At 47.1% G+C, this 6,469-nt stretch overlaps 1 pseudogene; it reads left to right on the plus strand.

The window, feature by feature from the left end:
• The window catches only part of LOC127306704 (uncharacterized), an 84,178-nt pseudogene extending 80,959 nt beyond the window's left edge, over nucleotides 1-3,219 (plus strand).
• Nucleotides 3,220-6,469: the final 3,250 nt, after the last annotated feature.

The raw sequence follows: 6,469 nt of genomic DNA on the forward strand, positions 1-6,469 counted from the left end.
CAAAGAGTAAAGAATACTGTGCAAAGTGCTACCTCTAAGGACATATAATTTCGCAGAATTCATATCACCAATCGTAATAATGAGAGAACCTGATGATACCTTCAAAAGTTTGTTCCCACCTTTGTACTTGTACCCGTCACAATCAAGGGTACTCAAAGAGATCAAATTCCTCACCATGGAGGGTATGTGTTTCACTCCTGTCAACGTGCGTGTCATCCCATCATGGGTCTTGATCTGAACAGAACCAATGCCAACAATGCTGCACTGGTTGTCATTCCCCACACGCACAAAATCTCCACTCTGCACAGACTCATAAGAACTGAACCAATCTTTGTTACAGCAAATATGAAACGAACATGCAGTATCAAGAATCCATTCATCATCATGTGAAACACATGCAGCCAAGACAGCTAAGCAATCTCCATCAGAACTATCACTACCATCATTACCAGCAACAACAGCAGCCTCACCCTTACCGGTGACAACGGCAGCCTTACCATTACCATCATTATTTTTCGGTTGGTAAGTTCCGTTCCTTTTCTCCTTGTTCTGCAGCTTCCAACAATCATCAATATTGTGGTTAGATTTCTTACAATACCTGCAGAACTTGTCACGTCCTTTGGACTATGAGCGACCTCTGTCGCCCTTGCTCTTATCTCTGTTGTTGTGGTAGTAGTTATCTCGCTGCTCAGGCCTGCCACGGACCTCTAATGCCTCCGCCTTGGAGGACGAACTTTCAGCCCGCACCATAGATTTCATTTTCTCCTTTTGTTGGAGAGCATCATAAACTTACGCGAGAGTTAGTTTGTCGCGGCTCAATAATATGGTGTCACGAAAATTACTGAAAGAATTAGGCAGCGAGCATAAAAGAAGAAGACCTAAATCCCCATCCTCATACTTAACTTCTATAGACTGCAAATCAGAAACAATCTCTTTCCAGGAAGATAGGTGATTCATTACCGAACCTCCCTCTTGCAACTTATGCGAGAACATCTTCATCTTTACGTGCAATCTGCCCGTGAGATCCTTGGACAAACATATCTCCTCTAGTTTGACCCATAACTCGGCGGTGGTTTTCTCCTGCAGCACTTCCTGCAGAATATTATTGGACAGATGGAGTTGAATCAACGATAAAGCCTTACAGTCTTTCCGCTTCTCCGCATCGGTCCAGGTATCCTTCGCTTTCTCGCCGAAAGCATCGATCGCTTCATCCAGATCTGAAGATTGGGCGAGAATCGCCCTCATCTTCACTTGCCACAAAGCAAATCTCGTGGTGTAGTCCAGCTGCGGTAGATCGAACTTCAGTGACGACATCTCGTAAACCCTAGATCCAAAGAACACAGGCTCTGATACCAGTTGTTATAATCGAGATGCACAATAAACGAAGAACGAAAAGTAAAACACTGCAGGGGACACGAGATTTTAACGTGGAAAACCCTTGCAACACACAAGGGAAAAATCACGGGCGCCAGCCAGCAAAACTTCACTATTTCGGTGGTGTTTACAAACGCCGTGGGTGTACAATGATGCGACAAAACCCTAGCGGCGGCTTACATGGAATATATATAGACTGTGGCACCGGACCTCGCTCCGCTCGTCAGAAGTTAGCCTCTTCTTGGAATTTGGATCACAATATAACATAACATGGTTTCATTAGCAGCTTCATCACATAAAACACACTTTGTTGATTCAACATAGACTTGTCTGCTCATAAGATCTCTGGTATTTCATCTGTCCTTAATCATCAGCCAGAAAAAAAAAACTTCTGTTTAGGCGGGCATGGAGACTTCCAAATCCATCTAAATGGAGCTGTTGCTTCAGGAGCCCTGGTCAAGGCTAAATAAACTTTCTTAGTTGAATATTTAGCATTATTCCATGGGAAGGACCATACACCATTGCCCACAGGATCAGAGATATTTCGTAGCATGGCTTTTAATAGCTCACATTGCTCAAATGCAATCATAGACAGTGGATGGTGAGACATGATATATATCTGGTCATCTGGTTGGCTTTTGGCATTCCTGACAGTGATTATTTTATTTTTAGCAAAAGAGTGAAGCTCTAGGAACTGTTGCTGCAATATATCGGATCTCCCTGCCATTTATCATGTCATAATAGAAAACTGTTCATTACATGTACTCTCTCTGTCCCATGAAACATGTCGGAGGTTTGTGAAAACTTAGATGTATCTAGATGCTATTTAGTGTCTAGATACATCCAAATATAGACAAATATCAGACAAGTTTTATGGGATGGAGGGAGTATGTTGTTCAACTGTTGTAGATCGTTCATTACATATCATCTTAGATGTTTCAAAAGTTCTTTCCATTTATGCTCTCCTCACTTCTGAATATCTGCATCCCTAATTTTGGAAAATAAGTTGCCAGCTTGGCTCTGAAAATAGTTAAATCATTTGTCCTGCCATCTTCAAGGAAACTTTGACCTCTACGTGGGTTGTTGCTTTGATTTATGAACTCTTCTTGATTATGTTTTCACATCTTACTGGGCCTTCTGCAGTAATGTGTTGCTGTTCTTTTTTTTCTTTATAAACAATCTGAAGTAGACGCATTGACAAAACTGCTTTATTTGAAGCATTGACATCAATCAGTAGTTGTCTATCTAAAAATATGCATTATGGTTAACAGAATGATGTACAGATAAACCTCCAATATTGCCAATTTGAGTGGTTTTTTGTTTTTTGTTGTTACAGCACATAAATATCTGAATCTTCCTGAAACAATATCTACAGTTGAATGCCATACCTACTCTCCATAAATAAATGTGATTAGGATAGTCCAATGCTACAGTTGTCTTGCCAGATATTTTTTGTCTTCTGTATACCGCCTATGGTTAATGATGTTCTTTACGATCTGGTGCTGGTGCTGGTGGAGCACCTGTGGTTGTGGTTAATGATGTTCTTACATCTTATATTTGTTAATGTTTACATTCCCCCCTATATATCTTTATTTCTCTTACATCTTATATTTGTTAATGTTTACATTTCCCCCTATATATTACCCTTGCAGTGCTGGTGGCGTATATGTTACTGACTGCACATGTGTTCTTTCTATTTCCTTCAGATATTTCATCGCTTTGCACACCACGAACTACCAACATCCTATGCTCTTTCTGAATACTCTTGCAGTTACGGTGCTGGTGGTTGCCAAACTACCGAATATGCATAAGGTCCGGATTTTTGGAATAAATGCTGGAAACTAGGCAGGCATTCTTTAGCAATTACATATGCTCCTTCCAGAATGGTGCCGATGTATTGACCTTTCCTACTTAATAGGGCTGATCAGAGTGCCAGTGACTGGTGTCAATAGCTATTAGCAGATCGGCTGTATTCATTGCATAAAGAGATGCTCACCTGATGTACACGAATTATATAGACGCTTAATGCTGATATATGCTCTGATACAAGGATCTGCCAGTTTTGATACGTGTGCTGTGAACATTCCCTTGGCTTTTATAATTGGTAGGTATCTCAGTGCTGACTGTGTGTCAGTAGTCTGTACGCAGACGTTGACGAACAGTGTGGCAAAAATGTTACAAGGAGGTGTTGATGCAGTGTCTACATCATTACTACCAACAGTTGTGCTGGATGTATATGCACATGCCAGAGAGATCCGAAATGTGTAACACGAGACTTTGATCTGTTCGGTGAAAGAATCCTTGGGCCCTTGTTAACCTGTCGAGTTGGCGCCTTTTGTTTTGGTAAAGTTAAGGTAGTACTTCAATCGACTGCGAAGTGAGAACCTATACTGTTAAACATCTGATTATACTGGGTAACTGGATTCGACCGTCACCGATATCGCAACTGAACTTACCAGTAGCTTGCTTCAGTGCGGGATGGACAAGAGAGCGACCTCGCGGTCGAAAAAGAGAAAGAGAGTGTGCCGAGGACCTGGCAACAGTGACATCCACTGCCGAAAACCCCAGCCAGGAAATTACCAATATTCCATCCTTTGTGCCGTGCGACATCTGAATCATTCCCCACGCGACGACGGCCGTCCCGCGTCAGCCAAAATTCACGCATTGCATTTGCACCGACGAGTCAACGAGCAGCACAGTGTGGATGGGACAAGGTAGCTGCCGCCGTTCGTACACCAGTTTTCCGGCGGACAGCCTCGCCACTCGCCGGACGCCGGTCATCTGCGGTACACCACTGTCAACTTTTTCCCCGGCGACGTTCGCCTGACCAAGGCCAATGGAATGGCTTTACCGCGGTGGGCCGGGAGGCACGTGGAGATCGCGATGGCAATAGCGGATGTGGATGAACAGCTGCTAGCTCTTCGCCCGGACGCGAACGGATATAAAGTGCTCGGACTGTCCATGCAGACCTATTTCTGATCTAAATTTAGGCTGTGAATGCATCTGTGCGGATACAACGCGGACGGATTGAGTGTCTGTGTCCTTCAAACTCGAGCCCGCTTGGCGGTGGGCGCGAGACCTAAATCGCTGCCATCCCCGCGTGGCTGCATCGCTAACCACCTAGGTGCCTACTCGATGCGACGCTTTCAATGGGCACGCTTCGGCTTCAGTGATAGGGCTGGCATGCGGTGGCCGGGCTTTTGCGATGGCACACGCCTAGAAAGTTGCGCACGCATTCCGTCCCTTTTTAAGGACGTCGGCTTTTGCCCCACCATTGCCACCAGCTAGCCAAGATCTCCTCCACCGCCAACCATGGCCATGGTGGAAGTCAAAGCATTACAAGCGTGTTCGTCACCGTCGACGTGGCCCGCACCCTATACCGCGGGTGCACGCCATGCGCCCCTAGGTGAGGAGGAGGAGGAGGAGGAGGAGCCACGCATCTGCGTGTTCGTCACCGTCGACGTGGCCCAGGCCCTATACCGCGGTTGCACCCCATGCGCCCCTGGGTGGACTGACGTCCACCTCCTTGGTAGCCGGCGCCTTAGACACCGGAGGGTTGCCGCCGGTGCCACGAAAGGGACAGGAACGGTGGCAAGAGATTGCTTGGCGCTGGGCCCTTCTACCGCTAGAAATCCTCGTGGACCAGGCATTCGGCTTTGACTCAGTGATATGGGACTCACCGACGCGGAATGAATCCTGGTGCATCAGAGGGACACATACGCGAAACGTTACGAGACCCAAGACATGCGACATGCGATTGGATCTCAGCATCCTGCCTCCTGCCGGCACCACCGTTGATTGCCTCGTCTCTGTGGCCTTTGGTCCATGGAGGCGCGGTGGATCTCGGCCCTCGTTGGTGGGAGGACTACGTCCCCTATTTTGAGGGCTTCGTTCTTCGTTTTTAGGGTCAAGGTTTGTAGGGGCGGTGCTCAGGTGGTGGTGGCGGCGTCTCATTCAATAAGGGCTGCCCGGCTTCAACCCCATCTCGGTGGCAACATTGAGAGGCTTGTGGGAGTGGTGTGGTCTTCAAGGATTTCGTCTGGCTGTGGGGATCTTCGGATCGTCAAGGAGCTTCATCGACAGTTCTTCCTTGTTCTTCGTCTCTGGGACGGATGTGGTCTTTTTGACCCGTTCGGTGACTTCCCGCCCACAACCAACAACGTCAGACCGACTCAGGAAGGAGCGGCAGCGGCGACGCTCCGTCGACATGGTCTGGAGGTTGAAGATGAAGGGCTTCTCAAGGATCTCGCTATAATTTTCGTGTTTTTGGGGTGCTTTGTACTGTTCGTTGTTTCTTTTAATGCCAAAGTCATATACGCAAAAAAAAGTGATATGGGACTCGTTCGCCCACCTCAAATGGGATCTGAGGCACCGAGCGAGGTTCCTAGGTGACAACGAGTACAACTATGCCGCTCCGCTCGCGTTAGTGAAGGAGGAGAAGGAGGACGTCGATGACGAGGAGGAGGAGGAGGAGGAGGAGCGGGACGGCACCGCCCACTACCTCGGCTACCTGGCGTACCTCGAGGAGAAGGCCAAGGAGGAGGGCAAGGTGGATGAGCTCCCCCTCATGCACGAAGGCGTGGATGAGGACGACACGATGAGACTGGCCATGAAGGCCTCGTAGGAGTAGCCTCCACCGCCACAAGCGCTGACATAGGCCTCCCCAATGGGTCTGCCGAATAAGGTACCCGAGGATATTTAGAGGCCTACGACCCGAAGCTTTCAAGGCCCAGAAGCCCAATAGCTGTCGATATGGAAGATAGAGCTAGATTAGGAATAAAGAGTCATGTAATTGTACGGGAAGGACTTCGATCTTCTCCCGGAGTTTGTAACTTGTACGACACGAAAGGCCTCGGCTCCACCTCTTATATAAAGATGTGGTATGATTATACATTGGAGATTTTGCTTGATTCTACGATTCAAACAAATCTCGGTGGCTACTGACATAGGCATCTCCAATGGGCCTGCCAAATAAGGTACCCGAGGATATTTGGAGGCCTACGACCCGAAACTTTCAAGGCCCAGAAGCCCAATAACTATCCATATGGAAGATAGAGCTAGATAAGGAATAAAGAGTCGTGTAATTGTACGGGAA

Source organism: Lolium perenne, chromosome 6 (assembly GCF_019359855.2).
Source record: "Lolium perenne isolate Kyuss_39 chromosome 6, Kyuss_2.0, whole genome shotgun sequence".
NCBI classification, from domain to species: Eukaryota; Viridiplantae; Streptophyta; class Magnoliopsida; order Poales; family Poaceae; genus Lolium; species Lolium perenne.